This window comes from Dipodomys merriami, unplaced genomic scaffold, assembly GCF_024711535.1.
Source record: "Dipodomys merriami isolate MVZ:Mamm:240054 unplaced genomic scaffold, mDipMer1.0.p SCAF_64, whole genome shotgun sequence".
Classification (NCBI taxonomy): domain Eukaryota; kingdom Metazoa; phylum Chordata; class Mammalia; order Rodentia; family Heteromyidae; genus Dipodomys; species Dipodomys merriami.
Window position 1 is genome coordinate 5,988,356 of NW_027206224.1, and position 21,366 is coordinate 6,009,721.

The 21,366-nt window shown below is 36.7% G+C and overlaps 1 non-coding gene across 1 annotated transcript; it reads right to left on the minus strand.

Annotated features, from left to right (window-relative positions):
* Positions 1 to 14,803: 14,803 nt before the first annotated feature.
* On the minus strand, positions 14,804 to 14,930 carry LOC138815460 (small nucleolar RNA SNORA18). Its single transcript, XR_011368324.1, has one exon. It is a non-coding gene; the product is annotated as a small nucleolar RNA SNORA18 (small nucleolar RNA).
* Between the last annotated feature and the right edge of the window lie 6,436 nt (positions 14,931 to 21,366).

A 21,366-nucleotide genomic window follows, 5' to 3' on the forward strand; every position in this document is an offset into this window, starting at 1 on the left:
TAGTTTTGAGTTAATGAATTTATAGAAATTATCAATAGGAAATGTGCCATTTTGTAACTTGCTCCTACTTTTATTGTGGTTCATTTCATTTTCTCCATCTCTTGAATACTTCCTTTGTGGATAAGTGTTCTGTTGTAGAAGTGGTTTGACTTCATGTATTTGAGGTTTATCTAGTGTAGACTTTACTAGCTACTGTGAGGCTTATAAAAATATCTATGGATTATAACGGTATTTTGAAGTGACAACATGATTACTAAGACTGAAAGAGACAGACTAGAATAGTTATGCCTAATAGTTTTACAATTCGGTTCCCATCCATACAATTTAAACGTTTTGTAAATTATATTTGTAATATTGAAATATTCCAAATTTATCTGTGCAATTCCTTTCATCAGTGAGTTTCATAATTTTCTTTTCCTTCCTACTCAGTAAATTTTCTTTGTTTTAGCTTCAAAAATTCCTTTTACCCTGTCTTTTCTTTTCTTTTTGCCTTGATATATTGCTTATTATTGTTTTCTTTAAGTAGTTGTACAAAAGAGCTTCACCTTCACATGTCCCTTCAGGAGTTCAGTGCATCCTGGTTATGTTATCTTTTCCATCACCCTCCCCTCAGCCTCTTTCCCAAACCCACTCATCTTCTCAAGTTACCTTATTGAATATGATGAGTATATTTACCCATTGTCTTCTATAACAGGACTGGTGGATATTTATTCTCTCAACTCTGCTTGTCTGGGAATAATTTTAACTCTTTCATTTCTGAAACACCAAGTGGAGTATTCTCATGAGCCATTTTTTTCCCTACTTAATCATTGTGAAATTGGTGTCACTATCCCTTAGCCTATAAATGTTCTGTTACGAAGTCTACTTTCAAGAAATTTGAGGTACCCCAGTTTCTTTTAGGGGGTGGTTCTGAGAAACTTCTGTTTGTATTTACCCTTTGATAGCCAAGTAATCTTTTGGTATATGTGGGTGAGTTGGTTGCCTTTGACCTTATTATACATGGATATTTGTAATGGGTGCTACATGTAGGAACTTAATTTTATTATCCCTTTGAATATATTTTCTATCCTCATGGCATTTTCAAGTCCTTGAACCTAAATAATTCAAGTGTTTTATTTCTTTTTCTTAATACTATCACAGTTCCCATGAGCTCTCTTCAGTCCCCTTCATTCCACTTCATTTTCTTCTTCTCTGGTGGTGTTTACAGATACTCTGCTTCCAAGCTTACTTTTTCCTTCTACATCTGTTATTGATGCCTTCTACCGCATATTTAATTTAACTGAGTGCATTTTTCAGCTCAGTGATTTCTGTTTGGTTTTTTTTAATTGCTTACATTTTTCTGTTAAGTTATTCTATTAGATTATTGAATCATTTCTCTGTGTCCTCGCGAAACTCATTAAGTTCCTTCAAAACAGGTGTTTTGAATTCTCTTTCTTAGTGTTTTCCCATACTGGATGCTCTTTGCTCTATTTCGGAGGCCTTATTTCAATCACTAAATGAGATCCTCTTCCTCCTGAAAGTTCTTGATGCTTATTTGTGTTTCTGTCAGTCACTTTTTGATCTCACAAAAAAAAATGAAAGCTATCTGATGTAAGCAAGCTAGGAAAGGTATGGTTTGGCTCAGCTAGCTGTTCTTTGATGCTATAGTTCACAATCAGACTTGGTGCTTTCGTCATATGCTGAGAAAGATAGCGGAACAAAACTACTCACTTTGTAGGGAATGAAAGAGAGGACAAGAAAGGTCTAGGGTCCTTCTATCTCCTTCAGGGGCATATACTCAGTGACCTGAAGGCCTCTTCAAGCATTCTTGATCCCTCAATAGCACCACTCTGGTACCTTTAACACGTGGATCTTTTTTTTTTTTTTTGGGTCCGGTCGTGGGGCTTGAACTCTGGGCCTGGGCACTGTCCCTCAGCTCTTCAGCTCAAGGCTAGCACTCTACCACTTGAGCCACAGCGCCACTTCTGGCTTTTTTTCTTTTTGCTTATGTGGTACTGAGGAATCGAACCCAGGGCCTCATGCATGCAAGGCAAGCACTCTACCACTGAGCCACCTTCCCAGCCCCACGTGGATCTTTTTAGGACACTTCAGATGTAAATGGACAGCACTACATGATATCTTCTGGTCACTGGAGGATAAAGTGTGTTTATTCCAGTCTTCATATTCTGTCTTGGATTGTGCTTGCACCTTCTATGCAGGTGGCTTGTTTTCTCCTGGCCGAATGCTACTTCTGCTATGTAAGCGCAACTTGCCATCAGAAGTCTGGGTTTTTTATGAGACTGATCTTAGGGCGTTTCCCTTCTTTTAGCATTATAGGGGGATCCAGGGACATGTCTACCTCAAAACCTCCATTGGTGTGTTGTTCATCAGGACCATCTTAAAAAATTACTCTGTTCTTATGAGCCTTTCCCTGAAGTTAGGGAATGTATAAATGTCTCCTTCTCCATAGTCACATGCCTGAAGTTAGGCAATAAATAATTGAAGGACAGATTACTGTGAAGTTATCAGTCCCAGGATCTTATACTGTCCCTATGGCAGCCAACACCAGAACTCCACATTATATTGTGAATTCAAAGGATGCAAAGGCCATTACAGCACTATGGCAAGTCTAAGGCTGTGGACAGCTGGTTGCTAAAGTGAACTTGTGGCAGTAGTGCTTGCTGAAAATAAAATTCAGTACACTGAGACCCTGTATTTTCCTCAGATGCTGAGTTCTCTTGAGGCTCTACCACATGGGAGCTTATCTGGAAACAAGGGTTGTTAGGATCTGCTCAGTGTCAGGTTTTAGTCCTCTGGCATTGTGCTCTGCTTAGAACCCAAGCTACGCCCAGTGAATCGGCTCTTCAATATGGGGGAATTATTGAAGGCTAGCTCTTGGCTACCAAGTTGAACACTATGCTTGGTCCTCCCTGACATCCATAACTCAAAGAACCTGCAGAGAGTCTCAGAAATCCACTCAGGCATGTACTGTTGAAGATGATGATGAAAAGTGAAGCATAAGCCAGTTCCACTGCAGATGCTGCTGGAGCAGGTACTGAGCTCCGGTTACAAGTGTGTGCTGCCACAAATGCTGCCAAGGAGTCAGAGGGTAGGGCAGCTGCCATCTCCAGCATGTTCCAGGGCCTAGGCCCACCCCTAGGCTGTCAGTGATGCCTGGCTATCTCAAGATTGTTTTCTTAAGGCACACATCTTCACAGGATACTGGCGTTAGTCTCCTGATTCTACCTGAGCCTACGTTAAAGAGTGTCTTGTGCTATCTCTCCTGCCTTACTCCCCAGGAAGTTGAGTCTTGTGTTCCCCTCTACTGTAAGAAGTTGGAAAGCAGGGGGTTAAAGCAAGCACTTCACTTACTTGGGTTCCAGTGGTTCTACTGCAGGTAATAGAGCCTGGTGCCATTGCTTGTTCTCTGGTTTTTAAGTACTAGGGACTGAATGCAGAACTTTGCTTTTGCCCGAAAGGGAAGAAGATGCTCTATGACTGAGCCACAGTTCCAGCCTCTTTGTCAAGGTAGAGTTTCTTTTTATGTGCAGGCCAACCTAGACTGTGATCCCTCTTCTTCTTCTTCAGGTTCCTCATGTTGATGGGATGACAAGCATGCAAAAACTACCTAGCCATTGTGCTTCTACCGCCTAGGATAACAGGTGTATGCTATGGAGCCTAATGGAGTCATGTGAATGTCTTATTGTGTGGACTAGACAGGAACCATGATCTCTGATTGCTCAATTACCCAGGACTCTAGGTTTGAACCACTTCACCGGGTTACTTTCTGTAAAACTGTAATGGCATTACCTATTTTTATGAGTGGTGTGAAGTTAAATGAAATTAAAAGTGGATAGCTGCAGCAATAGTACAGAGCTCATAATAGGCATTTAGTTACATCCTTAGACATTCCCATTGAAATGTCAAAAGAAATAGTCACTAAAGTAACTTAAAAACTGTATGATGTCAGCAGGACAGTCAAGTGGGAAGTCCTAGGGTACATTGCTCCTCAAGGATGGTTTAACTAGTAAGTGTCCACAAACAAGCATTCTTGAGTAATATCTGTTTAATTTTTTTCATCCTCTTCTTCTCCCATTCTACTGGCTTAGTGCCTCCACAAAGCAAAAATTAAAAGTCTCTTCCTTTCTAGTGCATGTGTGAAATCACCGCTGTAATAAAAAGCCTTAGCTCTTACTATGAAAAGATTGCCTTGGCAAGTCCTCTGACTGTCTGATAAATTCAATAGAAAGGTCTTCCAAGTTTTGTTAGTTTAGTCATCAAAAACAATCTAATGGAGCTCCCAGGCACCAGACAGAAATTAATCTGTGCATGCATAATAGCAGTGTGGAGAGTGTGCTGCTGCTGCCGCCCAGAAAACAGGCAATTCTTGTGAGAATCCACATAACAATAACACTCTTCAAGAGAGAGGAGATCTCCTTCTTTTCCAGTGCCTAAAAGCTAATAAATGTCAGCTGGGAAATGTCACAGTCTCCACATTCTCTGACACATCCTGACACCTTTATGAACGGGGTATCTCTTCAATTTATTGAGCCGTATGGATTACCGTATGTGTGCATTGTGTGGCTTTATATGAAAAATAATGCCACAAAGGCATTTCCCTCTTTTCTCTTCAGGAGTTTGTATATTAATAGAGTAATATCATTATATAAATGATACCCTTATATAAGGCAAATATGAGAAGTTGTTTGTTAGCCAGATGGAAGGATTTTAGAACTCTTACTCTTAAGAATTTCCTTTCTCAGAGGGAGAGAAGTTACTCCAGTGGTAGAAGAGAGTATGAAGACTAAGAATAGAATTGGAGATTTGGGTAGGAACATTAGATGGAGTATTTACTCATAGGGACTAAATAGAGTCACACTAATATAAAAGAAAGAGGGTATAATTCATGTGGGCCTAAAAATACAATGATATTTAATCGTTAAACTTTAAAGATTTATCCATTGATGCATTGGTGTCAGATGGACCAAGGTATAAGCACCAAACTTATCACTCATAGAATTTTGATGATGTCAAAATGTGTACTACGAGGATTCCTAAACTTTCCATCATGAATCATTCTGATCATTGCTATACAAGTTAAATTATGTAAAATAACCACCAATTAGGTGTGAACAAGTCACAAGTCCAAATTTCTAAAGTTGTTTGAAGTCCTAAGCACGGTTTTAATGTTTTGCATTGATGTTTTTACAGGTATAATCACATTTTATGTTTACAAAACTCCAAGAATTATATGTAATTATCATCTGTACTAGACAGATAAAATTGTGGAAAACCACAGCTGAAGAAATAGTCATGGAGGGAAGGTATAGGAAGAAAAAAACAAAAGAGAGGGTAACAATGCTTGACAAGAAATGTACTCATTACCTTATTTATGTAAGTATAACTCCTCTATACAAAATACCAGTTGGTGGGTCAAAGCCAGCCTGGGCAGGAAAGTCCCTGAAACTCTTGTCTTCAATAAACCACCAGAAAACTGGAAGTGACCCTGTAGCTCAAGTGGTAGAGCACTAGCCTTGAGCTGAAGAGCTGAAGGACAGCGCCCAGGCCCAGAGTGCAAGCCCCACGACTGACAAAAAATAAATTAATTAATTAATTAAAAAAAAAGAAATAGTCATTCCTCCAAGTACAGGCATGTGGCATATATTGGAGCCATAATACAAATTCTGAATATATCAAACAAAATATAGTAAAAATAATAATAATAAACATAAAATCCCATTTTGGCACCAGTAACTCACACCTGTAATCCTAGCTACTCAAGAGTCTGGCTGAGGTTTGAGAATCATGTTTCAAAGCCAGCCTGGGCAGGAGCGTCCATGAGACTCTTATCTCCAATAAGCACCAATATGCTGGAAGTACAGCTATTGCTCAAGTGGTAGAGCACTAGCTTTGAGGGGAAAAAACAAAAACAAAAACATAAAAACATTCAAGATAAACACTGAGGCCCTAGGGTTGTTGCAAAAAATAGTGAAAAAAGAAAGAAAGAAAGAAAGAAAGAAAGAAAGAAAGAAAGAAAGAAAGAAAGAAAGAAAGAAAGAAAGAAAGGAGGGAAGGAGGGAAGGAGGGAAGGAGGGAAGGAGGGAAGGAGGGAAGGAGGGAAGGAGGGAAGGAAGGAGGGAGAAAGAAGGAAGGAAGGAAGAAAGAAGTAAGGAAGGAAGAAAGAAGAAAGAAAAAGAAAGAAAGAAAGAAAGAAAGAAAGAGCATCTTAACCATAATGCCAGGATCCCATACTGCCAGGATTCTTACCACAAATCAAGCTTGATTATCTCTATCATACAGGAGATTTATATGTATATGTAGGTGCAGTCAAAGGCTCAAGAATGCATAAAAATACAAGAAAAATAGTAACTGAAATCTCAAATTCAAGTGAGTCATATCCTTTTTGATGATATGGTAAGAATAAATCTCCAGCAGGTAGAATTTTAGTAGGAAACTGAAGAGAAATAGGTTTATATTCAGACAAAGTTAACATGTGTCAGAATGGAATGATACAGACAGGTCAATTTTTATTGCCTTTGATTCGCTGATTGCAGGGGTGTGGGAATTCATGTGGGTGATGGTGGCTCACAGCTGTTGTCCTAGTTACTCAGAAGGCTGAGATATGAGAATCATAGGGAAGGAAAGTCCATGAGACTCTCATTTCCAATAAACTACTCGGAAAAAACTGGAAATGGTACTGTGATTCAAGTGGTAGAGCTCTAGCATTGAACAAAAAGAAACTCAGGGTCAGTGCCCAAGCCAAGCTGTGTGTGTGTGTGTGTGTGTGTGTGTGTGTGTGTGTGTGTGTGTGTGTGTTTATGTGTGTGTGTGTGCATTACAACTGTTAGGAAAAAAATGGAGAATAGAAAAGGAATAGGCCGGACTTGATCATCCACAGACGAGCACTGTTTATTGAGGGACAGGGAGGGGCAGGGACCTTCCCGTGGGTTTGGAGGTTGTGTCCAAGAGTTGGGACAGGAGCTGGGTTTTTATAGGAAGTCCAAGCAAGGAGGCAGAGGTTATGAAAAAGCCACTAGGTCAAGACGGCGGGGGCCTTTCAGTTGGGCCCCCAACTGATGTGTGGTTGGGATGTTTACAGCTGGGTTTACTTAGCTGTATACATTGTATATAATTAATATATATAATATATATAATATATAATATATTGTATATAATTAATAATAACATTGCTAATACTATTGATATTAACAATAAACATTTTGTATTAATGTATTTATACAGGGAGTGAGACTTAAATACAGCAACAATACAGTCATTTGTTTTATCCTGATCAATGACAGGAATACTCAGCTTTTATATTAATTTTATATTAATATTAATTTTATATTAATATTAATTTTTATATTATATTAATTTATGTTTTATATTAATTTTTATATATTTTTCTCTTTGTATTAGAATTAGTAAATGAAAATTGACTTGTCTTTCTGAAACATTTACAATTGGTCATGTTCCCAAAGTTTGAGGATGTGAATTTCTACCAGAAAAGTTGCAATGTGAGTTACCTATTAATGAATAGTAAACGTATTTATCTTCGTTTTTAATTCGATTTGCAACCACGTAAACAAAATTCTGGTGAAGGAAATTGCCAATTCAAGTTTTACCTCTTACTATTCTCCTCTGGCCTTGAAAAACACTGATGTTCAAAACTCAAGGGCCCTTGGATGAGTTTGAGCTCCTTTTTTTTTTTTTTTTTTTTAAAAAAAAAGGACTAGATACTTAGAAACTAGAAATTGAAAACAACCTGTGTGGTGTTTGCTTTAAAGGAAACTTTAGTTGAATTGGGTTTTTCTGTTTGCTTTGTTTTTAACAGTGTGAATGATTCTGTGTAACTCAGCATCCCCGCTGTGTCTCTAGCAATTACTTACAATTTTCTTCCTTGAAAGGAAGTTTTAGCAAATTGGACTTCAGATTTAATATCCTTCAGAAGATATCTCCTCTATTCTTTTCCTCTCTGGTAGCTATTTCTAAACTACTTAATATACCATGAACCAACAAGCATTTTTCTTTTATCTAGTGTCGGGAATAGAAAAGAATTGCATGTTTTTACTTTGAGATGTTTCAATGGTTGTGTTCAAAGCTTTTGGGTAGCTTCACAATAGAATTATTTTTGAAAGGGTAGAAAGTAATATGGCAGGAGAGATATATTGAGGTATTTGCTAAGGAAAAACTAACTCTGTGACAAAGTATCCTTGTGCAAATTAAGTACCCAAAGTAAGGTGACACTCAATTTTCTTCAGAGTGGGTAAACTTCCTATTGGTAAATCAGAGGATACTGTGACTCTTCCACTGTCTGAGGCAGCATAAGGTACAGAAATCAAAATTTCTATGCCTTTAGAAGCATTGGTGTTGAAATCACAAATCACAGAGGACTTTCTCTAAATATCGACCAGCAATTTCTTCGCTTAACACTACCACTAATCTTATTTTTCCTTGTTCCTTCAATTTTACTTTTGTCTACATTTAATATTCCCTTTAGTAGAGGCTGAGAAGGTGCCTGCGTGGTAGAGTGCTTGCCTCACATGCATGAGGCCCTGGGTTCGACTTCTCAGCATATAAATAGAAAAAGACAGAAGTGGTGCTATGCTTAAGTGGTAGAGTGCTTGCCTTGAGCTAAAGAGTCAGAGTTTAAGCCCCATGACCGACCAAAAAAAAATTCCCTTTAGTAGTCATCAAAGATACCAAACTCAGTTTAATTCAATGAATGAAGGAAGTAATATGCATGAAATGGCTCCTGTGTGTGTTTTTTTTTAAATAAGTGCTGCAGTGGAGCTCACTGGACACTGATGAAAGTGGCCTGTGTAGCTCTTGCATGGAGACTGGTGGGAAGGACTGGGAGAGAGTAAGGAAACAGAAGACACTGTATGGCAGGAAATGTACTCGTCCAATTGTTACCCTTCTGTATGTCTCCTATAGAATAATAATGAAGTTAATCAATTTTAAAAATACACATTTATGTTGCATGTAACCCACATTCCTTAGTAACCTAGAACTGAGGGTCTGATATCTGTTTGTGGGGAAAAAGCACCTTCTTACAAAAGGCCTGGCTGGAACTTAATCTTCCAAGAAAGCATAATGGTGATTGCTGTACGTCACTAAATATGCTTATATAGTTTATTTAGGTATAACTTTAAAATTTATGTCAAAAAACTGCACGTCTTTATTCAATGTAAATAATTTTGGTGAGTTTTGATATATGTAAGTATCAATCAATACCAAAACTATAAAGATAATAGACATATGGCCTGGCTCATGTTTCCTAGGTTCTAGTTTCTCTGTCCCTAGTCTTCTCAGTCTTCCTCTCTCTCTGTCTCTGTCTCTGTATACCCTTCCCACTCCTTTTATTTCTCCTTCCTGTCTTCCCTCCTACTCATCCTCAATTTTTATGGTACTTTATTACTCTCTCTATATTATTGATATATACACCAACATAGCTATTTCTAAACTTCTACCATGGTTCAATTTCTATCCCTGATGCTTGTAAACATATAGTCCTGACTTGAATCTTTATGTACCCAATTACTAGCTTTCTTGTCTTGAAAAAAATGACTGCTCTTGCACAAGCCCTAAGTTAGATTTTTAAGACATTCTAAGAAAAACAAACATCACCTGTGATAAAGGGGGAAAAAGTATTGCTACATGCTATAATGCCATGAGGATGGAAATAATAAATTTCAGGTCTCCCAATGCAAGACCAGACTTTACAACATTCATTATATTTGTTATTATAAATTAATATACTTATTAGAAGAAAAGAAAGAATATGGAATAAATAGGAGCCTCATTGAGCAGGATTTATTGATTGACACAAGAAGAATGATTTGAATTTACTTTACAACACATCAATTCCATCTAAAGGAAGAGTTCACATGCATACAGATGCTCAGGGTGTGTGGATACAATGTAAACAAAAGTTCTTGAAAAATACTAAAATTAAACAATTCTTATGTTATACTAAGTATTTCACAGTACACTAAATACCTCATTTTATAATATTTTACATCTCTTACAAATCAGTTAATGTAAACATTATAGAACAGTGTATTTATTTTACATGATCTTATAGACCTTAATTTAATATATTTTGGTGACTTTGGATATATACTTTTGTTTTGCCATATTAATTCAAACATATTAAAATGTCATTAATAAGTAGATGAAAAATATTCATACCGGTAAGCACAAGATCTTTTGTAGTTACTATTTACATAGAGATTTAAAGAGGGCTATGTGCATTTGAATTTAAAGATATGTTCAAGATGACTCCTTATAGTCTGTGGACAGACAGTATTCTAAACTTTCTTTAAATAAGAAACTATATCAACAGAATTTTTTAATAATCCTCTTGGTAGAAGGCATGGGTAAATCCAGGACCATAGTATTTAATCAAATATGACTTAAGTTGGATTATGTTATGTACACATGTCTTGATTTAGAATTTAAGTTTTAAAAACACTAGGAAATATGATTAATACCTTCCAGCACTGTAATTTCTTGCCTAAAAATCCACCTCAAACTAACAAAACACAAATTTCTTTATGTGACATTGATATTGCATCACTGTTCATAGTCCTGAACAGAAGAACAAAGAAGTAAAATGGTCAAATGAATTGTTGGTTACACACATAAATGAGCTATTGACACCATGTTTTTTTCAGTGCAGTTTTACAATGGTATTATGCATCATTTGAACTAATATGAGCACAGAGAAATTCCTGCCAGGTTTTCAAATCTTAGGAACTACATGTCAAGCAAATCTTTACACATTTCTAAGCCCATCCAATTGAAATTTCCAAAGGTGCAATGCTGATTATATAATGTTGTCTTCTAACTATCTACCTCCATTAATGTAAATATCACAGTGCAGGTGATCAAAACAAGCCATCTAAGCAGTTGTGAATGAACAGGAAGGAGCAGAGAGGGGAGCTCCCCTGATGAAACACTTTAGCTTTCTCGCTTTTGATATCCTGATGGACTTAATTACACTTCTTATCTAAAATGCACTGGATGAACTGGAAGCTTTTCTCTGTAGGTCCCCTACCAGAGTTTCTCTAGCAGCAAACTTCCAGCCAAGTGACTTTAAAGGCTATACATATGGACACAGATTTTCCCTCCTCTTTCTCAAAGTCCCTTCATTATTGGTCCCCATATTAGTTCTGTAAATACCATGTATCTGACCAATCACAGGGCTTTCCTTTGGAACAAGATATTCCAAAGAAACTTAGGAACATTCATATTTTTATAATGTTATCTCTGTACTTTTTCTTTGGACAATCATTTGCTTAGACTCTGTGTAGAAATGATCTTTCAATTGTACTTCGGGAAGTAAAATACTAGACAGGTATCTCTCAAGGTGACTTGTAAATTTAAATAATTTTCCCATGAAGAAGGCTTTACTCATATAAAAGAATCGACTTTTCCCCTTCTAGTTATAGAGTTTCATGCCATTGCATGTTTCTCTTTCCACTCTCTGTCATTTTATTCACCAGGTCTCCTCTTCTCATAAGCACGTCTTGCTTTCTCTTTCCACTCTGAAAGTTCATTTTTTCCTTTGTGTAGTGAATTAGCTTTGATAATTCTTAGCATCTGAACTGCATCAATGGTTTCTAGGGCAAACTTTCTTTGAACACTATCACTAGGGTAAATCCTGTTTCTTAAAATAAACAATCACATCAGCTAGGTACTGCTGGCTCCAGTCTGTAATCCTGGCTACTAAGGAAGCTGAGCTAGGAGGCAAGTGCTCAGGAGTCATCTGGGCAGCAAAGTCATGTAGACACATGTCCAATTAAACACCAAAAGCCACAAGTGGAGCTGAGGCTCAAGTTGTAGAGCACAAGCCTTGAGCAAAATGATGCTCAGGGACAGTGTGTAGGCCTTGAGTTACAGGCCCAGGACCAACACACACACACACACACACACACACACACACACACACAAATCCATCAATATGTACATCTCATACATCTCATACACAGCACATTTGAATTTTGCTATTATGTATTATCATTTGATTAAAACCTTATTGCTACTGAACTATAAGAAATAGATTCAATTTATCTAGAGCAGGCTAGTAATATAGAATCCATTCAATACATATTGAAAAGACAACTAAAGGTCATAGTATTAAATAAAGCAATATATGTAAAGGCTCTGGTATATATTAAGTGATCTTATATAAAGTTTAAATGCTGCTCCATTTATACTTTCTTTAATGGTGCTGCTGGGAATTGAACCCAGGGCCTTCCAAGTGCCAGGAAAATGTTTCTGTACCACTGAGCAACATTTCAAATCCACTTTGCCACGTTTTGAAGGGATTTGGAGTTGGTGGGACATCAAGAAATATCTCAGTATAACTGATTCAGAAATGGGTCACTTATTGTTAGTCTTATTGATATATCAAAAGAAATAAGAGCTGGTAGTGAGTGAACTCTTGGATCTTCCCAAATTCACAATGACAGTAGAATCAGGTACAGATTTTGGATGTTTCATTGGACATGCATGCGAGCCAAAGAGATTATCTGGACATCAACACCTTTCCAGTTTAAGTATTCTTAGGGGTTTTATTTGTCAAAGAAAAACATGTTTGTTACAATCTAGCGTGTTATAAGAAATGTGGCTATAATTTTTACAAGGTGAAATACTATGTGGTACAAAATAAGTGTTTTGGAAACAGAGAGATGTGTTCTTGAAGTTCTACTCTGTCACTTCCTAACTCTATGGCACAGTGTGCAAAAATTTGAAAAGGCTTCACAAATGCCCTATTTTATGTGTCAACATATTTAGGGATCCTTCCTTTCCAACCAACCAAACAAACAAACCAAATGACAAAGGTCTACTGGTGCTAGTTATCTAACTGTCCTGAAAATGGGCAACCTTATTTTCTTCTTTAGAAATTAAAGTAAGCATATTCATGTGAATGATCTTGCATTCTCTCAACCATTTGCAAGGCAAAAGCTCACTTGAGGAAAATGTAACACATTGCTCTGAAACCTCATGCCCATAATGTGTTCTGTTTAAATGGCAGACACAAAGCCCCATGTTCTGATGCATATTTTAGTTCTATAAAGGTAAAGGTGTGAACAGACATGCATGATGACTCTGAAAATATTTTTAAACGCTGAAGTAACATTTTATGTTCATATTTTAAAATATATTGGTAAATTAATCCATTAATCGCTGACCACACAGAATAAAAGGATATAAAAAATTCATCATAAAAGCTTCGCAATGAAGCCATCATTTTGGTGAATTTTCCAAAAAATTTTGCTCATAGTTCAAGCAAATATTTAACCTCAATGAAGGCATTGAAATATACCAATTAAGGAAAACAAGTCAATGTGTATTCTGCACTCATTTTGGTTAATGAAAACAAACTGAGCTCAAAAGCCTCTAGCCTTGTGATCTTGACACATACTAAACATTATTATTCTTCCTTTTTCTTACCAATGTATATTTTAGACAAGAATTTAAAAGATGGATACAACATAAATTAACTTGTATAGTAATTTGCTCAACAAAATAACTATGTTGATTCAGGTTAAAAATGTGACCAAGATATTTCCTGGCACTCTTTGAATGCTCACAGTGGTAATTCCTTTTATAGTTGACAGAATTCATAGCTTATTTTGCTTTCACCAAATTACTACTTCCACACACTTAAAACGGACTTTGATACCTAAAAATGAATGAAGACTGATAACATAATTGTAAGTTTAAGTCACTGTGGCAATTTACTTATTATTTTTTGGAAGAAAAAGATTTAGGTGGCATGAAGCTTAACCCAGAACAAAAAGTAATTCAGTACCTACAGTGGAGTAATTGGGATGGAATATGAATACACAGAAAGAAACCTAATAGGGACTTGTCACAGCCAGAATGCCGTGCAATGCAAGGTATTATGTCATGTGATGTCAAAAGTAAAATTACCTTATGTCTCTAAGTAATCAGTTTCACCACCGTTTGCTTAGTAAAAAAGGATCATTTGCAGATCTATTGCCTCAATATATTTTTTTTCTGAATCAGTTCAGCAATACTGTGAAAGTGAGAGAGGGCTCAGGTTAAAAAGCAACCCAGTTCACCTTTGCCTCTGAGAAAGTAATACTGATGTATATCTCATATGTATTACAGATAACTTCTAATTAACCTAAAAACCATGATGGAAACTGCTTGTTAAAAGCATACAGTGAAGTTTTGGACATATACAATCTTAAGGAAATTTTAAGGGGGAGAATACAGTCATAAAATTTAATATATATCCTACAAAATTAAGAAAACTGAGGGGAGGGGTAGGATTGAGAGGAACGGGGAAGAATAATGAAAGGCTAGCATAGATCACGAAGCCTTAACTCACAAACTATTGTGTTGAATGCTAACTCCTTTATACAATTACTTAAAGATAATTAAAGAATAAATTTGGACCCTATTGATTGTTAACTATAGTTATCATAATGATTTGTATCAGTTCTAGAGTTTACAAAGAGTAAAGAGCAAACCATAGTAGTCTATGTCTGCATATGAAATCATTCACAATTAGTACAGAATAGTTTTTTTAAAGTGCCTTGTGATTACCAAGCACTTTTACATAGTTGATTTGTAGAAAAAAACTAGGCCTTGTAGAATACACACTCAATTATAATAATCAGATTTCACAGAGAAGACTGAGGCTCGCATGACCTAGAGGGTGAAAAGTTCTCATGCAAAATTAGTTTCCTTATAGAAAACTCTTCACCCTATTATTCTATTCCACACTCTACTATTCTACTCCAATCCATTCTGTCCTGTCTGATTCTGTTCTTTTTTTTCCTTGTGTCTTGCAGTTACTTCCCACAGACATAGAGAATAGTCCTGTGAGTAAAGCGCACCACATATTTACTCCTGGGAGGCATTTCCAACGAAGTTGCCACAGATGCTCCATGGGGATAGACCTCACCATCGGTTCTGTTATATTGTATGCAAGTCCACTCTTCTCTTTGTCTGCTATGCTCGTTTTATTCTATTCTCTTTTCTGCTCTATTCTACTCTTTTTACTTTGCTGCGCTCTACTCTATTTCACTCTCCTGTTTCACTTCTTATCCTATTCTATTCCATTTGTTGTCTGCTCTGTTTTCCCTATTTGATTTGAATCTTCTCTTCTTTCATGCCATTATTTCTGCTTTCTTTATTCAATTCTAATTTCCTTGTCTTATCTTTAATATATAGGATGAGGCCCACCAACATTGAACGGGACTGTTCACGGTACCGATTATCAGAAGCACCTTTCTGACACATACAGAAATAGAGGCTAATCAAATATCTGAGTGCCCTCTGGTCCAGCAAATTTAATGATAAAATTATCCACCACAGAAATCTAGACCTCAAGGCACTCAGTGGAAGTTTTATGTCCATCAATTGGGACCTTCTGATGAACATGCATGTGTTTTATAGTTCCAGTTATAAAGATTTTAGGATAATTTCACATTTGCAAATCAATTCCTCCAACAAAAGGTGCTCTTGTTACTTTGGCTTAGTGATGGGAAGGCTGAGATCACTGAATCCTCACCACTAGGCTAGGTCTGATGCATCACCCACTGAGCAGTAGAACTGAAGACTTTTCAATTAACCTTGGCCATGTGTCTTCTAGTTCCATGCATTTGGATATATGGAAGAAAACAATAGAATAGATTTTTTAGGCCAAGATTTTACAAGTCAAAAATTCAAGTAGCAGTCTAGCCAGGCCTCAGAGGCTCATGTCTGTGATTCCAGATACTCAGGAAAGATCACAATTTAAAGCCAACCATGGAAGGAAAGTCCATGAGACTCCTATCTCCAATTAACTATAAAGCAGCCAAAAGTGCAGGTATGGCTCACATTGTATAGCACTCCATAAGTGGAGAAGTTATGGGAGAGCACACAAGTCCCACTACCAACACACATGCAAGTGTGCATGTACACTGTGTGCGCACACACACACATACACACAAACACAGAGAAGTCTAACAATCAATATTGTAGATTCCCTGATTATTTGAGTAAAACTTTGTAATGTGTTAATGTGCTCTACAAGTTTCATTCATCAAGAACATATGCAACAATGTTATTGAATATCTGTTGGATGAATTTATAGTGCGTTGTTTGATGAATTTATAATTGGTATTACAGAACTAAAACTGATCTATATTATCTGGGAATTTTAAGTATGTTAAGACATGTGTCCTTAGTAAAATGGTATTGCCCTAAATAGAGATTTTGTTTGCTTGCAACCTGGTAAGATACCCTGGTGAATTGCTTAGTATACTTACTCAGTTACATACCTAGAGGCTACTAAATAAAATCTAGAAGTTAGGTAATCTTTGTCCAGTCAAATTTAGACAGATACTGTTTTATAAGTCCCACTTAAGTGCAATCACATGACCTTGAATTTTAATAAAGTGACACTATTATAATACTATTAATAACATTTCCATGAATAATCATGGTTCTGATAAAAGTCTATTAAAAGCCCTCAGGATACTTGGTGGTGGTAGACTAAGAGGCAATTAAGAGACCAGTTTTTAATAGATTTTTGTTGTGTTTGGAAAATTTATGCTGTTTATTAGAGAACTTGTAAAAGCCAGAAGGAAAAAACCTATGAAGACTGGTGTGCCTGAATAAAACTATTGACCACTACAGTTGTTAAATTATGTTTTAGCATGAATACTTGAATTGTAAAATGTCTAATACTTATTGAGAGTTCTTTTCCTAAACATTCTGTTTATGACCTTTTACATGAATTTCTTATTCCATCTTCAGATCTAGGGTTTTTTGTATTGTTTTCCTTATCAATAATGCAATGATGCTGAAGAAATTTCTTGTTAGTACTATCTCATTAGTAAGTACATTTTTGCACTAATAAATTTGTAATATAGGATTTCAACTGTTACATTCTACTGGATAAGGGTTCTGATAGGTGTACAAACTTGTCTGTATTTTCAGCCTTCTTTTGGGGAAAACAAGGCTACTTTGTAAATCCTTGTAATTCACTTTTCGATTTAGCCTCATGTTATACTACAATTGTCATGTCATCAGTGAACTTACGTATCCTTCTGTTTGAAGCGTTATGGGCATTGCACTGTTTTAAGAATGAACTAAAGTTTTGTAACGTATAAAATCACTGTTTTACATTTTCAGTTATCTTACTATGGCTTTTGAGATGTGTATTATTCTAAAGAATATTTATCTCACTCTTTTAGTAAGTAGGGGACCTGGTAAATACTTGCTAAAACCATGAATGTACCTTATGAAAGAAAACAGTAAACATCTTAGGAGAAATAAGAAGATTCAGATAATCTAGGCTTAAATGAACAAGTTGAAATTATTGTGGCTATCTACTTACTACTATATTTGCTCCAGTTTTGAACACTGGGAAATCTACAGAACTTACATAAATCTAATTTTGTCCATATGACCCTGGAAAAGGAATGAGGGAAAATTCAAATTACCTTGAATCTTATCCATACTATCCACCTCCAGAATCCTAGAAATAAAGTCATGGACTCAAATATGTTCAATTTTAGAGACAAGAGGGCCAATCACAATTGGCTACAAACATACACTGCACTGGCGGTTTAAAACAAACAAAAAACCATGCTAATAAGCTTCTCATTACTAAATGAACATCTGAAATCAAGCAACTAAGAAGAGGAAAGTTCTCTTTCTATTTGCTGGTTTGATGTTATCAATCCATATTTAATAAGAAGCATCCCTTTGGGGCTTGTGGCTGGATAGCATGTAACAGCGGGTGACTCTGGTATCCAACAAGATGCTTAAGCTCGGATGTCTAGGCACCCAGGAGTGAGAGAATAATGGCAGTGTTCGTGAGAGTACATTCCCTGTGACTCAGACTTAACTCTCAAACTGATTTTTGAAGGCATTCGTTCTACCACCTACTGATAATGCCAGAAAACTGAGGACGAATCTTGTAACACAGCCATTGGATCACACTACAGATCCAAATGACAACAGAGGAGAAAAAGTATGAGTTCCTGGACGACCAACCTGTGCCTCCAGCAAGCTGAGGCATCTTCCAAAGGCTACCAAAAATAGCCCTTTTTCATTACTGCCATGCTGTGTGACATTGATGACACAACAATCCATTCCATTGCACAGGTGAACTCACCTATGAGAAGATGCCTCACTTATCATGGAGGCCTACTAGCTCAGTGCATCTACAGAATCACAATTACGTCTTTTAATTCCATTTTTCATGAGCAATATTTTGGGATATTATGGTGAAATGTACATATCATCTTACAATATACAAGAGGAAATAATCCTCCTACCTTGGGATATGTTGTTTAATTCATTATAAATGACTTCCATATGTATGTCCTAACATTTTACTGTATACCCAGAAATATTCTTTTTTTTATTGTGAAAATACTGTACAGAGGGGTTACAATTACATGGGCCAGGTGATAAGTACATTTCTTACCAAGCACTGTTGCCTCTTCCTTTGTTTCCCTTTCCTATCCTTTCCCATCAGGCCTGGCTTACTTCACTTACTATAATTTTTTCCAAGTCTTTCCATTTCTTAACAAATGGATTGTTTGTGGGAGTATAAACTTGTTCAACCACTTTGGAAAGTAGTATGGAGGTTACTCAAAAGACTCCACATAGAACTATATTGCTATGACCCAGCAATCCCACTTTTGGACATTTACCCAAATGATCACAAAGACCATACTAAAGCTACCAGCACAACCATGTTTATTGCAGCATTATTTATCATAGCTAACATATGGAACCAACCCAGATGCCCCTCAGTAGAGAAATATTCTTTAAATAAAGATTGGAAGAGCCAAATAAACATCAGACAGGCACAAATCCACTGGATCTGATTTAATCTAAGAAACTGCTTATATCCAATCAATTGGTGAAACACTGATAGAGTTAAATATTTTCTAAGCACCACAATTTAGCCAATGGTCCAGGGAGTAAAAATGAAACCTAACTTGTGCCTCCCAATTTAGCAAATAAGATAGCAATACTCAGAGAGAACCATTAGTGTACACTGACAGATAAAATTGTGGGCTGAACACTTATGTCACTATCTAGAAGTATTTCACTTTCCAAGAGCAGCAGTGCCTGTCAACTTCAGATGTAAGATGGATTTAAGTAGATATTATCAACAGGCTGAAATGGAGTCGGAGTAATTATCTGAGCTATATAATTTTATTCTTTGCCCATTGAAGTTAGCAGCATTTCCTTGTCTTGCTTCTGTCAGAAAATACAGAGCATAATATTCAAATTGCTTTCCCATATTTTAAGATTTAGCTTTTAGAGAGTAGAAAACTTCTTATTTTGGGGGCCCTAGACCTATTTATTTATCAGGAAATTAAGAGGATACTGTTATCCCAATGTGTCTCACTTCTCCTGATGTCCTCCTCTATATCTCTGCTGTAATGAGATCGACTTGGGAGGTGTTTTCCAGTGAGTGAGCGTGGAATTTTCACACATTTGCAAGTTAGACATCAGAGCAATATCTACATTCACAAATACCTCTGGCTTATCAGCCTGTCAGTTCAATAAAAAATCAGTTTCTATGAGTTGTGTTCTTGCCTGACTTTTTCCCTGATTTTTTCAGGCAAATAGGACGAGATAGAACCTTGCTCCTTCCCCAAGTGTCACCGAGAAGAACTAATTAATTTCCCATAAATGACCAGAACAAATCTCCCCCAGCATAAGCATGGGAAGATTAAATATAAATACAAGGAGTTCCGTAGTTTCTTTTCATAGTAATAATCTACGAAAGGAAATTTTAAGTGATCGACACTGAAATACTAGTGAGTCTATTGAGTTGAAAACCTTGGAGCTTACAGACTAGTGGGCAGACTGATTTTGTTACATGTTCAAACGGTTAAGGACAATCAGTTTGAGAAAGGCTTGGGGGAAACAAAAGATGGCATGAGAACATAGTGAGAAGAGTCTATAAAGCCTGCTTAAAGAAAGTAACATTTCTTTTTCTTTTTGGTTGTGGGGCTTGAACTCTGGGCATGGGCGCTGTCCCTCAGCTCTTCAGCTCAAGGCGAGTGCTTTACCACTTGAGCCACAGCACCACTTCCAGTTTTCTAGTGGTTTATTGGAGATAAGAATCTCATAGACTTTCCTGCCAGGGCTGGCTTTGAACCATGATCCTCCGATCTCAGCCTCTTGAGTAGCTAGGATTATAAGTATGAGCCACCAGTGCTCGGCTAAGAAAGTAACATTTCTGTGGAAATAAATAGAGTACAAATTGACTTGGTAATGTTTCAAGAGAGCAGAGCAGTGGACTACCTATTAGACAAAAGATGCACCATAGCACTATATGCATATTCACTATGGATGAAGGAGGTTGAGTTGTACATAACCTTAATAGTTAAGCTAAGCACAGCAAGAAATAGGGTTGAACAAGATGTTGACAGAGGACACCTGTGACCATTTGCTTTCTGTCACATAGACATAGGGGAAATTCTTTGTAATCGTGGCTTTATTTTTGTTGAATACTTGCTCACTGGTTACCGGAAACACAATTCCCTCTGTTTATATTCACCACATATTTGTCTCCCTGGAAAGCTCCTAATTTCACTTTGCACAGTGTTGTTGTTGTTGTTGTTGTTTTAATTTTACTTTGTTTTTTTTTTTCTAAGTCTCTGTTGATTTAATTTCTCCCACTTACTTTCACAACCCCAGGTCATACCCAGAGGGAACTTATGTGCTCTGGGCTCCATTCATGAGCCAAGAACTGCATTATATTCCTGTCATTGTTCATGAAAAGATATAGAGCACATATGCATTCATTAGTAAAAACATTATTACCCCCATGTGCAGAAGAAAAGATAATACATTTTTTTTCTCATAGGTGGTGATTTACCACTTGAGCTATATACTTTTAGTTCAAGATCTAAGATATTTTAAAACTGTATTATGGAGGGAGAGCTAAGTAACATTGACAAATTAGATTGACTTACCTGCAAACACAAAACTGTTCTCTGAAAAAGTGTGAAGAGAAACAATACAAATTGAAATCGTCTAAAAATAGCCCTACGACATATGTCAACAGGGTACAAAATATGAACATTTTATTACATTGTTAGGACAGATGCAGATAATTTTTTATTGTGAGAATACCATACAGAGGAGTTACAATTACATGGACAAGACAACCAGTACATCTCCCATCAAACATTATTGCCTCCTCGTTTTTTCCCCTTCCCATCCCTTCCCATACGCCTCCCCTCCCCCATGAATCCTCCCTACCAAAGTTGTCAAGTTCGTTTTTCGACACAAAAACTTATACATCTCATTGTTGCAATGGGTCCACCTGCATCCCTAGTTAAACGATTTGTTTTTTCCCTTCCCCTCCACATACAA